The sequence below is a fragment of the Gorilla gorilla genome, chromosome 3 (genome assembly GCF_029281585.2).
Source record: "Gorilla gorilla gorilla isolate KB3781 chromosome 3, NHGRI_mGorGor1-v2.1_pri, whole genome shotgun sequence".
Lineage (NCBI taxonomy): Eukaryota > Metazoa > Chordata > Mammalia > Primates > Hominidae > Gorilla > Gorilla gorilla.
Genome location: NC_073227.2, coordinates 22,909,846 through 22,929,207, shown reverse-complemented (window position 1 = coordinate 22,929,207; position 19,362 = coordinate 22,909,846). Strand labels below are relative to the sequence as shown.

Here is a 19,362-nt window from a genome sequence, read left to right as displayed (position 1 = left end):
AGGCAACCACAACTCTTAATTTTGTGTTGAGCCTTTCCTTGCCTTTCTTTATAGTTATGCCATTTATGTTTACATTTGTTAACAATAAATTTTGGGGCGGTTCTCATGCTTTTGACATTTATATTAATGTAATCACATTGCTATTGATCTTCTGCTATTTGCTTTGTTTGCTCAATGTGGTATTCTGAAATGTATCCATGTTGTTCACATAGCTGTAATGAATTGTTTCAGTACTATGCAAGAGGACAGATATGGAGGAATTCACTTATCCATTTCACTCTTAATAGGCATTTTAGTTACTTCCTTTAAATTTGTTTTCTTGTTACTACAAGTGCTTCTAGTAACGTTATTATATAAATTGATGGTACACATGGGCAAAATTCTCTGCAGCATAGATATCAGAGAATGAAACTGATGGGCTGCAGGATGTGAACATTTCCAACTTTACTAGATAACGCTATAGCCTTGTTACACAAAGTAGCTATGCCCATTTATAATCCCAGCTTATGTCTATCATGGTAATATCTGCCTCACATCCTTGTCAACACTTGTTATTCTTAGTCTTTAATATTTGCCAATCTATTGGATAAAAAATTGTCTCCCCTTGTGGTTTTAGTTTGCATTAGTTTGATTACTAGCCAGATGAAGAATACTTTAAAACTTGTCATTACAGTTTCTAATTTTGTGAGATGCTTATTCTGGACATTCCCATTTTATTTTATTAAATTGTTTGTCTTCATCAATTAATATAAATTGTATATACATGTATATACAGTCTGGATACTAATTTCATCATGATATATTCCCAAATGTCTTCTCTTGCTTGGTGACTTGTCACTTCAGTTTCTGTACTATGCCTTTGGATGCATAGATGTTCTTAACATTGACAAAGTACATCATTCATTTTCTCAAGATTTATGCTGTCTATTTCTTGTTTATAAACCCTTCCTTCCCCAGATGTCATCAAGATATTCTGGTATTCTCCTGTATTATATTTTAGAAGTTTTATATTTTTTATTTTTATATTTAAATATTTAAATCCACTGAAATTGATTTTATGTGTGGTGTGAGATGGGGTTAATTTTTATTTTTGTCCGTGTAAGTAACCAATTGCTCTAAGATTATTTGCTGAATGGTCATCTTTTGCCACTGATCTGCAGTGCCGGCTGTCATAAATCGGGTTTCTATATATGTGTGGTCCTGTTTTTGTCCACCTTTTTCCTTCTTCTGTACTTATTTTTCTCTCTGTCACCAACACCAGCCTTCTTTAAGTACCCTCACCTAATAATGCCTGGTATTGTGAAAGATAAAACCCCAAGTTGTTCTTCCTCAGGAGTGTTCTGGCTGTCCTTGGAGTGTTGCTGTTTCATATAAAATGTTCAAGTCATTTTGCCAAGTTCCTTAAAAATAACCTGTTAAAAAACTTTCTTAGAATTATATTGGCTTTATAGGTTTATAAATAAATTTGGAAAGGAGTGTCATAAATATTGAGTCTTCCTATCCATGTACATATCTCTTCTTTAAAATTTTGTCCTTCTTTAATGTTTTTCAATAAAGTTTTATATTTTCCATAAAGCTCTTTCTCATTTCTGTTAGATTTATGTCTAACAGACATAAATACTTAATTTTATAAGTGGTTTCTCTTTTAAAGTCTATTTTCTGTTTGTTCATATTTAATATTTTATCAAGAACTTCTGATAATGTATCTATTGAGCCTAATGGTTAATCTGTTGATTTTGTTTTTTTGTGTGTGGATAATCATATAGTCTATAAATAATAATATTTTTCTTTTTTTCTAGAAATGTGTAACTTCTGTTTTTATTCATCACTTTTATTCCATTTTATTTTGTTGGGACCCCCAACAAATATTGAATGGAAGAGGTGATAGTGAGCTCTATCCTGTTATTCCTCATCTGAAGAATTACTTGAGGCCTGATTTGGACCTGATTCCTTCAGGGGAGATTTGTTCCACTAATTCGAGAATACTCTAAACCAAATCTTCAGATAGGAATTTTCACTCAGCTATGGAGATTTGGAACAATAAACCTGATTGGAGGCCAAGTTATGATTAAGAATGTTCAGAGAGCTTTTTGTCTTCCACACGGTGTAAAAGTTTGTGACAGGATCATCTTTTGTAATCACTTTGATGGTAGATTCATTTTATGTTCAGTCTTAAATTAAAGTCATAGCTCTTTGGGAAATCTCCTATCAGATTTCCTACTTTGGGTGAGCCTTGGGGATTGTCTCCTCGTTAACTAGTGCTCAAGACCACTGGAGCTCAGTAAACAAACCCTGGATGCAAGCTGACTTCAGTGCTATGCTCAACCTTCTGGGTTACCCTTGTGCATTTAGGTTTTGACCTTTACATATTTTTCCTTCTTTGTCAGTCCATTGATGAATTTAATGAGAAGTTTGTGTATATTGTAGTCAGCATTTTCAGTGTTATGGTGTTTTGTTCATAGTATTTCTGGAATTACAAGTCCCCAGTGTGCGTTTTCAGCACAACCCCTATGGTTGTTGGTCATTCAATGATGCATAGCAAGACACCATCCTCTGTTGTGAAGGAGTTCACAGCAGACACCATCCTCTGTTGTAAAGGAGTTCACAGCAGAGTTGGGAAACAGGCACGTAAAATTGCATTGCAATACAGGATCATATGTGTTTTCATACAATTAGCCATATGAAGGGTGACTGGATGGGACAGGACATTCAAAAGAGAAGGAGATACACTTTCAGAGGCTGTTAAGTAAGAGAAAGGGTCTGGGGTATTATGAAATCTTTGTGTTTCTTATGTATGCCATGTATTCTAGGAGGTAAGAGATGCATATTTCACTATTAATAGACAATATAATGAGTCTCACAGAGGTTAACTGATTTGTTTGTGGTGCCATGGGTAGCAAACCAAAAATCTGATCTTTTAAATCTAAGTCCAGTGCTGTTTTCAATCCTAACACTACTGGACATTGAAAGCTGAGATACTGAGTCCCTTCTCATACATTCTTAAAGCTCCTAATTCAGTGCTCTGGCTACAGAAGATTCATAACTTGTCCTTATTCATCACTCAAAAGCTCTCAAATTTGGAGAATTTACTTGTAAATTCTTTAAGCAAATTTTTAAAAATTTTTTCTTGCTTTTTCTTCCATTAAAAAAAACTGTTCAGAGAAGGAGAATGCTCTGGGAAGACAAGCCCTATTGCAGCTGACAGTGAGCCTCAACCAGTGCTGCTAATAAAAAGTAAAAAGGAGGAACCTGCTGGGATTGTATCATTGGAGTTCCGAATCCTCTACAGGGTGCTGAGCTCTCCCACTTCGCTAGTTTAACAAGTTTCCACAAATGTTTGCTCTTTTCTTCCTGTTCTTTTTTCCACTGGGTTGTCCTGAGAGCTGGTTTGTGTAACCCGAGTGTCTGGTATTTAGCCAAAGCTTTAAACTTCAGTTTCTACCTCTCTGGACCTGGCCAGTTGCTTTCTCTGACTTATTGAGACTTGGTGTGTTGACTTGTCCTACCCAGAGATGACTGTGCATGGAGGTAGCTCTAGAACTGGATACACAAGGAACCTAAAAAGAGCAATCTGGTAAAAAGGCAAAGACGGAGACTGCTTCTTCAACTGTGTTTGTGTAGCAGGCTTACAGGTTGAACTTAGGTTACCTGACCCCTTGATCCTTGCATCCTTTATTCTCACATGAGAACGAGGCTGATAGTGATGCTTAATTCATTGGGCTCTTGTAAGGATGAAATGAATCAATATGTGAAAAGAATTTTCAAAACCATTTGCTATGACACAATTGCTCAATAGATACAGGCTATACTAATACTAACACTAGTAATGTTTACCATTAGATTGGTTATTTGGGGTGGTGTTGAGCTGACCATGATCGCATTACTGAGGAGTGATAGACTTCTCCCTTTTGGCTCTTCCAGAAGCATCTGTAGTTCCAGAAACATCTGTTTTTGGTTGACAGTAGAGTATAATTTAAGGTGGCAAGAAACTTCTTACTTGCCCTAAATCTTCCCTAAGCATGTACAGTTTCTAAAATGTTGTCAATATTTGAGAATCTTTTATACATTTAGAATTTCCTATTTAATTGGCTGACAAAACAATAAACTAGGAATTTGGAATCAAAACACTTGAAATAGGGTCTTTGCTACTCTGTCTTTTCCCTATGTTGCCTTGGGGAAGCCTCTGTTAGGACTTACTGATATCTAATTCTTCTCTTGTGGGTAATCACAGTTGAGTGAGGGCTTTTTGTTGCCCATTGGCTGTAAACAGAAGTGACACATACCACTTCTGGGCTGAAGCATTTGTCAGTATGAGATCTTCCACTTGTTTTTCTTCTCCTGCCAAAATAGCTATTGAAGAGGTCTCACATTAAGATTGCAGATTCAAAATGGTGATCAGCTTGGAGTCTCAACTCACCACTTGGAGGAAAGTTATTCTGGAGAGTGCCTTGGATTCAAATCAGAAAGAACTTCGTGTAAAAAAAATACCATTTAGATTTGGCGGCTGTTAGTTGATTTAATGTAACCTATCCTATCTTTGATTAATCAAACCTCTTAACTATTCTGAAGCTCAGCTTCCTCATCCTAAAAGTGGAACTAATAATATTTAGAAAATTCTGGAATTTTTGAAGGGTAAAACTAAACAAGGTAATATGTGCAAAGTATCTAAGGTAACATCTGGGCATAGAGCAATTGCTCCTAGTTATTATTATTGTGTTTAATGTCCCATGCATAGCCTCAGGGATTCTTGACAAAGGTAACCGTGAAAGCTTCCTACTTTCAAGAAGCATGAAAAATGTTGAGAAATTAAAAAGATTCCCATTTTAAGTTGTGTTCTTCTGACCTCTTTTCTGGGTGTCACTTAGCAACCAATGGGGGAAAGAGGGAATATGCTTGTTTAATTCCTCTATTGCTCAAATACTAATGCAGATACGGGGGTCCTCAGCATAAGGAAGGAATTAGCTTTTGTCATCTACCTGCCCTGTCACTCTGTCTTCCAGTGTGCTCTTTCTGTTTCTCCTCAAACTTTATCTCAGTCTCTCACTTTTGCCCAGTCTCTCCTTATGCAACTAGAAATAAACCACTCAATGAATTGCCCCACACTGGTTACTTTTCCTGAGAATCAGAGATATAAGCACTATTGTCACCTATGTTGCTGTCTTTTCTGAGCCAATTTTGCAGTGTTCAATAAGTTCAAAGGAATTGAACTCATGATAGCTTAATAGAGATGTGTTAAGTCTTATTTATTTGTTGAACTTTTTTTATTTTATTATTATTATACTTTTTAAAAGAGCTGTTAAGTGGACAATATGATCTTTTGAAATTCTGGTCTTAAACTGCACTTACACATCTCAGCTTGTGCAGCTCCAACAACAAAGAATCCTGGATTCTAGGGTTGGAAAAGAGTTATTTCTCTACCATGTGAAAGAAAAAAAGGAGCTAATATTTATTAAGTACATGTTAGGCTATTTATATGTGCTATCTTATACCACACTTATTTTTAAGGTAACAAAATATGGCTTGAGAAGATTAACTTGAGAATTGTCACATGCCAAAGATTTATTTTGTAGCTCTTTCTTCCATTGCCTCTTGTTTTGACTTTTGGTCAAACTAATAGCATTATCATTTTTTATTAACAAAAGACATAGATAATTTATGAAAATAGTGAAAAGTAATAATAAACGCAATTTTAAGAAGCATTAAATTCTCTTGTGTAATAAGATGTTGGATATGTTAGCTGGAGGAACATAGTGATGGTTAAAATGTGTTATCTCCATTATGCTTTCAGTCATATTCAAATTAGCCTGAGGCTTGTCTAATACTATCTTCATGAACTCACAGGGTTCATGGGATCTCAAGAGGGTAACCACTGATACGGTATAATCAAATCACATAATATATTCAACAACAACTGCCAGAAATATCTATTGAATTCTTATGTATTATATTCTATTCTGGACCAGGGAGATTCAGTAGCATCTATATGGAACTTGCATTTTACTGGGGAGAACAATGAACAAAATGGATAAATAAGTTAATATATTAGAAATAAAAATTATTATGGGGAAAATCAAGTGGGGAAGGAAGGTAGGGACTTCTGGAATGTGTGTGTTTGCAATTTTAAATTGGGTGAATAAACTGAGCAAGAAAGATGAAATAACTTCCTGACAGTCATGAAATTCATAAGGGGCAGATGGGAAACTGTTCCCAGTGTTCTAACTTTCAAGTCGATTAGCTTCTGCTCTATGAATTTTGTATGGAAGCCAGTCCCAGGATAAATAACAAGAATGAAATTGTTCATTGGTACATTCTTAAAAATTCTTTTGATTTTAGACACAGGTATCTGTCTTGAATTTGCTTAATCAAAATAGGCAAGTTTTGTGTGGAAGGGCACTAAAATAGTTCATCTAATATAGAGGGCAGGGGTCCAGTCTGGTCTCTGGGAATGTGAAAGCTGATGAGACGGTCTTTTCATTGTTCTTCTCTGCTTCTCTCGGATCAACTTCATCCACCTGGTTAGAAGATCTGACAACAATATTGTCTTTTGATCTGGGAAACAGGGGGTCCTGGTCTTCCCAGCATCAGAGATGACTGAGCTTTTGGAGCCCCTGTCTCTGGGTCTGGCTATGCTAACTGGTTGGGATGCCCCCTGGGGAACTCTGAACCTTATGTGGAGTTGACCAGATGCTGTGAGTCGCTCTAGGACTTGTGCCTACAGGGCTGTCTTGGGACTTGTAGCCTGCAATGTTTCCAGAAGTATTGCCTGGTAAGCAGATTGCTCCTACTGGCTGGTTCAGTATTTATTTTGCAGGATTGTATAAATTTGGGCCACATAGAAAGGTATAAACATGACAGTTTGGGGTGATTCTCAGGTCTGTGAAAATTATCAGTACAAAGATGGAGTCACTCATGTCAAACCCTAAGAAAATGGAACTGGGAGGCCATGAAGGAAGGGCCCTCACACAGGTATGACAGTAACAGGAACTGCCACAAAGGACTTTCCCAACCAGAACTTTCCAGTTAAGCCTCTTTTATGAAGGCCTTCACCTATCAACAGCTAGCACCACCAATGAACCAACACCAGCGACTTTGAAAATCTCCTGTAAACAATGGTCTTGCCTTTAAAAGCTTCCCCTTGGGCACAGTGGCTCACACTGTAATCCCAACTATTTGGGAGGCTGAGGTGGGAGGATGCTTCAGCCTAGGAGGTCGAATCTACATTTATCTATGATTGTTCTGCTGCACTCCAGCCTGGCTGACAGAGCAAGACCCCATCTCTAAAAAGAAATTAAACAGTTTAAAAAAGCTTCCCTTGCTTATTTCCTCTCAGATATGCCTATGGTCTGCCATAGCACACATATCCAGAAATGCAATCCCTTATTCTTCCTGAATAAACTCTTTGTTTTGGAGAGTTGATCTCTATGTCACTCATTTTAGGTTGACAGGTCAAACAGAGGATGAGTTAGAGCTCTGGGCACCTATGGTCCACTGACAACAGTAAGCTTGAGCCAGATGCATGCCCTGCATCAAGTCTCCCCGTCTGTGTCTTAACAGTGGTGCCACCATCAGTTTACAGAATCCAAGTAGTACAGATTAAAAGCAGTGGAACTGAAACTGTTGGATGAGTTGGGAATCCAGATTTTATTCTGTACTAGCTGTGTGATTCTGAGCATGTTATTTAACTTTTTTAAACTTCATTTTTTTATCTTCAAAATGGAGAGATGGGATTTTTAATGATTATTATATGAGATAACATTTGAAAATTACCAGGAACAGTACCTAGCATATAAGCATTCAATAGGTATTGTTATTATTTGGAGAGATTAAGAGAAGTTAAAATATCTCGCCCAACATCTCATAGAAATCTAGGTTTCAAATCCCAGTATTCTGTAGACCACCTGTTCTTTTCAGTATGCTATACTACATTCTTAGGTAAAAGGGGTGAGTGTCCAAGAATAAAACCAATGTGGTGATGAATTTATTTGATGATTAGAGCTTTTGACCTAGGAACACCCTGAGTTTGCCTTATCCTGACACAAACATTTCCAAAATACAACTCAAGCCCAAAGTGTGTGATAGAAGCAAAAGAAGAGAACATTTACAATTTTGTTGAATGCTGCTTTTTTTTTAAGGGGAAAAAACACACATAAAGTTAATTGGTACTTTGAATTGCAAAATATTGACACTTAAGTAAATTTAACTCACAAAAAGGAAGTTATATCAAAGTCCAAAATGCTGAGGGGAGAGTAATCAGCCCTTACATTGTATGCAATAGTAAATTAAATTGAAATAGTTATTTCTGTAATGTGACTTTAATTATCCTCAAGTCTGAGAGTTCTAAGTTAAAGTTTTCACAGTAACCGTAATTTTTGTCCCATTAAAAAGCTAACAGAATTAGCTTTATTTTAGACTTTCCCGGATTAGAAATGGCTTGAGCCTGTTGAGTTGGTTTGTAGCGACAACTGGAATTATAAAGCTGCCTTTTAATGTGTTTAAATGTTTAGTTGTGAGTATTTTTAAATTTTAAAACCTCTTGCTTTTTATTAAAATTTGTCAGGTATATCAGCTAGCTAAGAACTATTTATTGGGTACTGTATTAGTCCATTCTCACACTGCTATAAAGATACTACCGGAGACTGGGTAATTTATAAACAAAGGAGGTTTAATTGACTTACAGTTCCACATGGCCTCAGGAAACTTACAATCATGGCAGAAGGGGAAGCAGGCACCTTCTTCACAAGCTGGCAGGTAAGAGTGTGAGCATGTGAAGGAGGAACTGTCAAACACTTATAAAACCATCAGATCTCATGAGAACTTACTATCATGAGAACAGCATGGGGGAAACTGCCCGCACGATCCAATCACCTCCCACTGGGTCCCTACCTTGACACATGAGGATTATGGGGATTACAATTCAAGATGAGATTTGTGTGGGAACACAGCCAAACCATATCAGGTACATATTATATGTCAGCCTTAGTGGCAAATGCTAAAAAGGAAGAAAGGAAGAAATACAAGCAGGGAGAGAGAAGAAAAGAATACACAAATGCATTAATTACTAACCGTGTGTGTGTGTGTGTGTGTGTGTGTGTGTGTGTTCATGCACATGGGCATATGTGAACATGGCCTCTTAGGAGCCCAATGTGACAAGGAAGTGGCAACTTCAATTTAAATGAGAATTGAATGTATCACTAATCAAATATGGCACTTTTGGAGAAAGTCCATCATTTCCAGTAGCAGATGTCAGTGAATGGCCTTTGATGTTTCAGGCCCAATGGTTGGGGAAGAAATCCCTGCCAGAGAGTTCCTAAACAAGTGAGAGTTGAAGTCAGAGCCCAAATACCTTCCTAGGACAATGACTAGGAGTCTGATGTTTGCAGGCATGGCAGAGGCCCTAGGGCAGGGCTTCAAAAACAAAAAAAAATCCAAGAATCTTATTGACCTAAAAGGACACTAAAGGGTGGCAGACAAGAAGAACATAAAAATAAGAGCAAACAACCTTTGTTGATTGTATACTGAGGTTAATGTGAAATATTGAAATAGCCAATATATTCTTCCTCACTTAAAAATTGCATTGCTATGTGTCTAGCTACCCCATGAAAATAATGGATTTCAGTATTTCAAGGGGAGACAAGGTACCACCTTGAATACAAAGTTATTCCTGGGATTTGAGTGTGAAACTAGATTTTATACCTGTTATTAAGGCCATGGAAAGATGATGGGTTTTAAAGCCAGTCTTTGAAAATCTTCACTTTACATACTAAGATACAAGTACAGGAACTCATTGTAAATGAATTTAACTACTAACCATAGATGGGGTAAAAAAGCATGACACGGAAGACATTCATAGCAGAACTGCACAGTCCAGTACAGTAGACAATTGTGGCATGTGGTTATGGCATATAGTAAGTCCAATATGAGATGCATCATAAGTTTCAAAGACTTAGTATAAATAGAGTAATGTAAAATATTTTGTTAATATTTTATGTTGATTATATTTAGAAATGATATTTTAGATATATTCAGTTAAATGAAATATATTTAAATTGATTTTGCCTGTTCATTTTTACTATTTTTAATATAGCTACTAGAAAATGTTAAGTCACATATGTAGCTTGAATTTGTGGCTTGTGTTACATTTGTATCTGGGCTATCTCAAAGGGGAAGGAAGGAGAGAATGGGCATGTCAGAGCTCTGCCCTATCTAGGGTGATCACATCATTTCTTATTCATACCAGGATATTTGGAGAATAAAAATGGGCACTGTAGACAATGATTTTGGGACAAGTGGCATTAACTGGGACTGTCCTAGACAGTGAGATGTGAGGTCAACTTCCCAGTGAATAAGGTGACTGTGAATGCCAAAGAGAAAGGGCAGGTGAGAACTGTCACAGATGAGTTTGTTTTAGGGAGATTTATTTTTCCATGCATTAAACAAAAAACTGAAGTTTGTCCCACCTGCTTCATGCTCTTCCTTCTCTTAGAAAATATCTATAGCTTTCTATTTTTGAGAAGGATTTCAGACTAAAATCCAGGTTCCAAGAACTTCTTGGATGGTAGACATTACTATGAAGCATTTGGATATATTAAATCTAAGTCCATCAGAAACATACGGATTACATTTCCCTTTAAAACACAAACACACTTAAAATTTAATGAGAAAAGTATTTGGCAAGGGGCTTCCAAATACTTTTCTTTGGTTTTGTTAAATCCCCAGTGTTTGCATGCACGCAGACACACGATCATTTAGGGGATGCTCTTCACATGAATGACAGGCTTGCTTTCCTCTGCCAGAAAGCAGGCTCAGCTTTCTTGATGTACACCCGGGTCCCTTGCTTAAGAGCTGGATCCCAAAGACCTTGAAGAACTAAAGGTGTCCTCTAATCTGAAATTTGGAGAGTCTAAAGGCAGGTGGAAGAATCTGACACAATGAGGAAGTGTGGCCTTTGGTAGCATCTCCCCTAAATAGAATGATGGACATGGGGACACAGGGAAACATGGGAGTAGAGAAAATCAATATTCTCAACAGCCAAGCTCTGCCTTTTTTCAGGGTGGTGAGGAGACTGGAGAGGGGACTTGTTCCCTACTCTCTCCTCCTCAGCCCCACTTCGTGACCCTGAAATGTCCTTTCAGTATTTGTGTTTTAATTCAAGACTCCCAGCATCACAGTAAGCACTCATGTCCGTATCAGCAGCCTGAGCTGAAATACGCAGGGTATTAGTCTGCTCTCATGCTGCTAATAAAGACATACCTGAAACTGGGTAATTTATAACGGAAAGAGGTTTAATGGACTCACAGTTCCACATGGCTGGGGAGGCCTCCCAATCATGGGGGCAGGCAAATGAGGAGCAGAGTCATATCTTACATGGTGGCAGGCAAGAGAGTGTGTGCAGGAGAGGCCCTTTGTAAAACCGTCAGATCTCAGGAAACTTATTTACTATCATGAGAACAGCATGGGACAGACCTACCCCCCTGATTCAATTACCTCCCACTGGATCCCTCCATGACACGTGGGAATTATAGGAGCTGCAAGTCAAGATGAGATTTGGCTGGGGACACAGCCAAACCATATCATGCAGTCATTATTATTACACTTCTCCTCTTTAAGTTTGAGCATGCTGATTCCCTTGATGGAAATATCTTGTCCCTCTTTTTCCCAGCTGGCTCCTCTCACTGCCCTAGTGGGTACAGTTCAGATGCTTCTCTCCCTCAGGAAGTGTCTCCTGATTGTCTCGGAAGGCATGGAATCCTCCCTGGAAGGCCTCTTCAAGCCTTTATCAGAATGCTTTCTCATAATGAACTATGGTCATTGCCTTCCTCAGCCACCTCCCCACTCCGTGGGAGCCCCTTCAGGGAAGGAGGGACCTATGTCCCCATCTTCAGCGTCTGTCATGTGATAGCTGCTCATTAAACTTTCATATTTCATAGTTTCTTTTATCTTTGGAGAATCACTTTGACAAACAGGAAATGTAACCTGACAAAAACCTGAAGAGGTTGACAGGTGACTAATAAATTCCCATTTTATTCATGAGAAAATTGAAAACTCTGAAATGCTGAGTGACTTTCCTAACACCCAGTCCAGGACTGCCGGAGCTAAAAGTAGAGACCAATATTTACTCCAGGAGATAATAGTAGGGCTCAGTATTTACACCAAGGATCAGTTTTTCGGGTTATTTTTCCCCACTAAACTTGCCGGTTTTTTTTTTGAATTAAACACAGACACATCAGGCCACAGCCAGACATGTTTTGAATTTTGGATCTGATCTTAGTTTAAAAAGAAGGGTTTTGACTCTAGTGAAGGCTGATGGAAAGAGGCCTGTGAAAAATAGAAAGGCTTTTAGTAAGATGTTCTCAAAGAGGTCAGGGATCTCATGTTATAAGACAGGGGTTCAAGGTCTGTGGGTGGGATAGCTGAGGTCCATGAAACCCTAGATTGGGGGCAAAATCTTGTGAGTATTTCTCTGGGGGGAGGATATGAAAGTTTATTCTTCAAAGGGAAGCAGATCCGACTAGTTAAGGTGAGAATATCTAAAGCCTCCTTCTACCCCTGGGCAGAGAGAATGTTTTGCACTTTCTTGAGGATCAAGCTATTGCCTATGGGCCAATTTCCTCCTGCAAGCCCCTCCCAGGGCCAGTGGATGCCAAGGCCTCTAAGGAGGGGTCTGTGCAGCCTGCTGGCATCTTGTGTATCGACACTTTTGCTTTGCAGGCAAGCTAATCTGTCCCTTAAGCTGCTTGGCTGAGATTCTTTGCCAGATCTGATAGGAGAATTTAACCTTTCCTTTTTCTCTTTTGGCCCACACTCAATGGAATCCAAATAAAGAATGAAAGAGACTTGAAAGGGAATTTCCATTACCAAACAATTCAGTTTAAATTTCCGACCTTTCCTCTACCTATTTTTTTTTTTCCGTTCTCTCCTTTCTTCCTCCTCAACATTTGGAACTCAAAGCTGGCATAAAACCTCATGGGGACATGTGGAAAGCCAGAGACCAGGAACGTGAGTGGAATTTTCCAAATTAAGGTGGATTATTGGTCTTCATTGCCAAGCAAAGTGGAGAGGCCTGGCTTTTTGGCAATGCCTTGGAGCAGGAGTGCTTCAACATCTGGAAGAGGGTTTTGGCTTTCATGTCTGGAGTGACACATATTCTGGCTTCATGGAACACTTTGCATTCTTTGCTACCCATCCTGCACTGTCCTAGCACCAAGTCATTGCTCCTGCTGCTCATAGAACATAACATCAAAAAGTGTTCAGTGAACAGCTATGAGGTCAGATATTGTCCTGAAATCTCAGGGTAACAGTCATAGCTAGAATTCATTGGGGACCTATCTTTGCCCAGTATTATGCCAGCTTAACAATACTAAGAGGTAGGTCCAACTTATTTTCCCATTTGATAAGAAGATACTGATTGACAGAGAGTAAAATACATCTCCAAGCTCTCATAGACAAGATGTAGAAGAACCAGATTGCGAATATAGACAGTCTGGGTTGAGAACTAGCCAAGAGTAATCAGAGTGGAAAGAAAGCTTAGCACAGAAACACGGAAAGGAATTAACAAATTGTACTTACCACGATGGGGAGGTGAAGGAGTCAGAATAACAAAACTAATTCATGTTTTAAATCTAAGTTTTAAAAACAACATTTGTTTCTTCTTGCCCTGATTATAAAACAATAGCCCATGTTTATGATAATGGCTTTGGAATTACTCCCCCAAAGGTAGCTGATATGGAAGATTTTATAAGACAGTTTTTTTTCAAATTTACTGTGAAAAGTGAGTTCACATCCTATACAAGGATATATAGAATTTGGATGAAAATATTCAATATTCTTTATAATAATGATAGCTAACATTTATTGAGTGCTTACCAAATGTCAGCTACTGTTCTAAGCTTTTTACCTATGTTAGCTCTTGTCGTTCCTCCAATAGTCCTGTGAGATAATTGTTATTATTATCCTTCTTTTACAGATGAAGTGAAGTGGGTGTGCCTGGGATCACACACAGCTGGTGAGTGGTAGAGCCAAGTTTCAAATCCATGCAGCCTGGCTCCACAGCCCACACTCACAGTCACTCATCAACACCTTTCCATGCTATGGGTTCAAGAGTCCTTTCTTTAGTGGTTGTTTTTTTCTCCATGCCTGTTCAGTTGGTCAATGTAGCCGTGTATGCCAAATGCTGTACAAGATCTGGAAATAGCCAAACGTGTTTTTGTGAGGACTTTGCAACAGAAATTAAAGGCAGTTTATAGCAAAGACTGAGAGAAGGTGCTGAGTGATGCATGTGACACAAGGGGGAGTGATTGAGAGTTATTCTTGCCCAGTGGAAATCAATTTCATCCTGATTGTGCCCGCCAGGTAGAAAGTGTGATCTATCAACATTTGTTGAATAAATGAATTAGTGGCTAGTATAGCTGGTTGCAAGTACTGGGAATACAGTATGGGAAAGACCTTGAAATAAGTGGTGGTGTTTGTTTTTCCTTCAATCATTTGGAGATGTTTCTGAGAGGGCATATTTGGAAAGTATACTTAAGAGCAGTAGTTCATAGCAGACTTAAAATTACAAACAAAAATATCAACACAAGCCACTGGGCAATCTGAAGACTGTTGGACTGTAATTAGGTAATGAGTCAGTGCCTCCCCATTGCACAGTGTGGGGTCATCAGGTGTTGAGTATTGGGATTGGTACACATCTCTGTACTTCCCTGACAATTACAGTCCTAAGCAAAACCCGTTACAACAAGGCATCATTTGTCTTTCAGAACTAATTCTAACTGTCGTTGCTCCCCTTGAGGTTGCATTTTTTTTTTCTAATTTCAGAAAGTTATTTATTCATTTATTTATTTTGCTTTAAGTTCTGGGATACATGTGCAGGACGTGCAGGTTTGTTATATAGGTACACATGTGCCATGCTGGTTTGCTGCATCTATCAACCCGTCATCTAGGTTTTAAGCCCCACATGCATCAGGTATTTGTCGTAATGCTTTCCCTCCTCTTGCCCCCAGCCCCCGAATGGCCCCAGTGTGTGATGTTCCCCTCCCTATGTCCATGTGTTCTCATTGTTCAACTCCCACTTATGAGTGAGAACATTCAGTGTTTGGTTTTCTGTTCCTGTGGTAGTTTGCTGAGAATGATGGCTTCCAGCTTCATCCATGCTCCTGCATCCTACATCATTATGACAGAAACAAGTGAGTGCTGTTGTGGCCAGAGGACATGTTGGGAACAGACCAACAGAGCTGGCTGTATGTGTGAGTTCCAACTCTCCTGCATTTCAAGTGTGTGACATCAGTCAAGTCACTAAACTGCTTTAGGTTCTTCTGTTTTATTTTACTGGCATAGGGTAGGTACTGAATGACTTATTTATTGAAGGAATGCATGGGTTAATAAAAACTAGTCCTCACTTATTTCAAGGTTAATATAATGAAAAAATGCTCGACTAGGTATGGAAAAACTGTGTAAGTGGAGTCCTAACTCAGTGTTGTAGCCAAGGAGAGCTCTAGTGTATGGCAAGATGAAGACTTTCTTTGGTTTGGTCTTTCAATACTTTTGTCATTGTGTCCATGGACATGTAATCCCCTTCTCTAGAGGTAACAGGAGTCTGAGGGAGAAGCCTCCAAACATCAACAGCCTTAGAGAAGGAGCCCCCCAACATCAGCAGCCTTAGAGCAGGAGCAGCCTGTATTGTGAAAGTATTCTATTTCCATTGATTGAATAACTGATAGATAAAGCTAGCTTCATTTTGTAATGTCCCACCAAACAAGTTATAAAATACATATTTATGAATTTGTCTCAGGCTGAATTCTCACTAGCTGTTAGAGAAGATTTTAAAAGCATATGTGTATTGTATCGTGGCTAAACGTGGGTAAACTGAAGTTTGCTGCTATCATTTAGTTTGCTAAAAATTGTCATTTAGTAATATGACAAAAGCCTAAAAACAAATGACATGGCTTATTATATAAAGTCAGTCTCACCCATCCACTTTACAGATTCACTCCTTATTTGGAGGCCTTTCATATTCTAGGCACATAGTTGAATCTTATGCATTCACAGCGTCTCTGAGACCTTGTTACAATATAGCTATCTAGCACCCTAAGAGTGTTCTGTAACTCTGGACGTTAACTAGAAAGTTCTAAAAATATATTTGTCTTAACTATATAGAAGGCATGAATTCAATAAATGCATTTGTCTTTTAAAGAGATATTTTATGCACAAGTAAGAACTCTGTAAACATATGTTTACTGATTGACATATGTAGAAGATACCCGTAGTATTTTTTTGAAGACTAATACATACAAGGCCCGGTGCCAAATGCTTTATATGTATGTATTAGGTTATTTCTTGCTGCATAAGAAATTGCTACAACTTATCAGATTAAAACAGCACACATTTATTATCTGTCAATTTCTATGGGTCAGAAGTCTTAGCTGAGTCCTCTGCTCTGGAACTAACAAGGCTGCAATCAAGGTGTCACCTGGGCTGCATTCTCATCTGGAGACTCAACTAAGGAAGAATCTACTTCCAAGATTTCTCAGGTTGTTTCCTTGTGGCTTCATGACTGAAGGCCCTGGCCTCTTACTGATGGTCAGCTGGAGGCTACCTCAGCTCCTAGGGGCTGCCTGTAGTTACTGGCTACGTGGCCCCTTCATGGCAGCTCACAACATGGCTGTTTGTTTCTTCAAGGCCAGCAGGAGAATCTTTCTTTTTGCTCTGCTAAAACAAAGTCTTATATCAGGGGTGTCCACTCTTTAGGCTTCCCTGGACCACACTGGAAGAAGAATTTTCTTGGGCCACACATAAAATACACTAACACAAATGATAGCTGATGCACTAAACAAAAATCGCACAAGAACTAAAACTCTCTTAATATTTTAAGAAAGTTCACAAATTTGTGTTGGGCCACATTCAAAGCTGTCCTGGGCTACATGCAGTCCTCAGGCTGCCAGTTGGACTAGCTTGTCTTATATAATGGAACTTAATCACAGGAATGATAGCCCATTGCCTTTGACATGTTATTAGTTAGAAGCAAGTCACAGGTGCCTTCCACACTCAGGGGTAGGGGATTACAAAAAACATGACACCAGAGAGCAGAGATTATAGGGGGCATAGTAGAATTCTACCTACCCAAATGCATAACCTCATTTGATTATTAGCAATAGCCTCATGAGGCACATTCTATCATTGTTATATATTAGCATATAGAACTAAGGAAACAGGGCTAGCTTAAAAAGCCAAGATAACCCATCCAGATGAATAAGCCAGAGCAAGTGCTTTGACCCCTGTATTTGATTGTAACACCTGGGACCTTAACCACCTGCATTCAAACCACATCTGTACTTCTGCTTTAAGTGACTGAGTGAAGATCTGTTATTTGCTGTATGCTGGACTCTGTTCCCATATATACATTTTCTCTTTTCCCTGGGACACAACTCCAATAGGGAGCTGTTATAATCACTGTTTTACAGAGGATAAAACATATATAAACATATGTAACATATATAACATGGAACAAAAATAAAAGAGGTTATTGCTTTCTGACTTTGGGCAAGCTACTTAACTTATCTGAGCCCATTCATCTGTACAAAGGGGAATAATAGTAATTATTTCATAGAATTGTTGTGAGGATTAAATGAGGTAATATAAGCATACCAGTTAGTAGAATGTCTGACCCAGACTATTAACTAAATAAATGCTATACAGCATTTTTTTAAGATTGGTAAATTTTGCCTGTCTAGCTTTAAGGATTTATAGGCTGGGCGCAGTGGCTCATACCTGTAATCCCAGCACTTTGGGAGGCAGAGGTGGGCGGATCACAAGGACAAGAGATTGAGACCATCTGGCCCACGTGGTGAAACCCTGTGTTTACTACAAATACAAAAATTAGCTGGGTGTGGTGGTGTGCACCTGTAGTCCCAGCTACCCGGGAAGCTGAGGCCGGAGAATCGCTTGAACCCGGGAGGCTGAGGTTGCAGTCAGCCGAGATCATGCCACTGCACTCCAGCCTGGGCAACAGCAAGACTCTATCTCAAAAAAGAAAAGAAAAAGGATTTATAATTTAACAGTGTGAGAGTAGAACAAAACAAGTTGTTTTTAAGAACCTACATTTCTTTTGCCTCTAGCAGATAATGGAGAAATATTCTGTGCCTGCCATTCTGCTCCTGATAATTTCTTTCAGATATACTCTTCTCTTCTATTACTGCAAAGGCCTCTTGGAGGTCAACTAAAACCTGGGCGTGTTTCGTGGCCATCATATGTCACCAGTCCTTCTCTGGGGCCTCTCAAGCCTCTTTGTTTTTCTCTTCAGCCTCCATCCCGTCCTCCTTCCCTTTCTCCTTTGGTCTTCTCTGTTACCTGCTTCCCCATCCAGTAGGACTCCATTAATGCAGATTAAATAGAGAACCTAGTCCCTCAGTTAAAGCTGTTCTAATGAACGGATACTCTGCTGCCAGCCTTGTACCAAGCTCTCCAGATGCAGAGAATAACTAGAACTAGCCTCTGTCCTCCAAGTCTATGGGAGATTAACTTGGGAAATCTTTTCTAAGCATGTCAAAATTTTCAGGAGCTTTCCTGAGGTTAACAAGGAGATGGAAATCAGGGCTGGTGACAATATAGGTTTCTAGAAAAGGCATTAATTTTGGCATTGGGCCAGCCTGGGCACCAATCCCACCTTTGTCTCTTGCTAGTTATGTGACCTTGCTCAATAAATTGTTTAATTTCTCTGAACCTCTGTTTCCTCACCCATAAAAGAGGGATAATAGTAATTCCTTCCTCAATATTGTTTTGTACCCAAAGAATGAAATCATCCAATAAAAGTGCAACATGAATTAAGAAAGGCTCTGAAAATAGGAATTAAGATACAGGAGTGAGATAAACTGAAGAAAAAGCCAACAATTGCAAAAATCTTAACCTTGAAAAAAATTCATGAAATTTACATTTTATCTCAAGACAATTATCACTTCATCAACCCTTCTTTATCTTTCGGATGAAAATCCTTTAAAAATTGTGGTCACACATTGAAAATGTGGTTTCTAAGCATGGAAAAACTTGCTTTGAAACCATGAATCATCTATTATTATTATTATTATTTTAGATTAAGAGGCAGGAGAATGATGTGTGTTGTGAAACACTCCCCACATCTGGAGGCATAATTTTCATCTTCCATTTATAGTTTCAGCTGTAGTTATTCAAATCTGAGTCTGCATTAGCAACGTCATTGGGATTCCAAGAAAACATTTTAGATGCCTCTCATTTAATCAATTGTAACAACCCATAATAGAAAGTCCACCCTTAAAAGCAGGACTCTTGTGGATAATGAGTTAGAATAATAAAAAATAGTAATGCAATTTGTGGGAAGAATTCAGTGTGGTTAATTGT

At 38.6% G+C, this 19,362-nt stretch overlaps 1 long non-coding RNA gene across 1 annotated transcript in view; it reads left to right on the top strand.

Moving 5' to 3' along the window:
• Window positions 1-19,362, top strand: part of LOC129533273 (uncharacterized) — a 273,052-nt gene that overhangs the window by 44,057 nt on the left and 209,633 nt on the right. Inside the window, exon 2 of the long non-coding RNA XR_008679393.2 lies at window positions 13,964-14,002. This is a non-coding gene — a long non-coding RNA (uncharacterized lncRNA). The remainder of the gene's footprint in view (window positions 1-13,963; window positions 14,003-19,362) is intronic.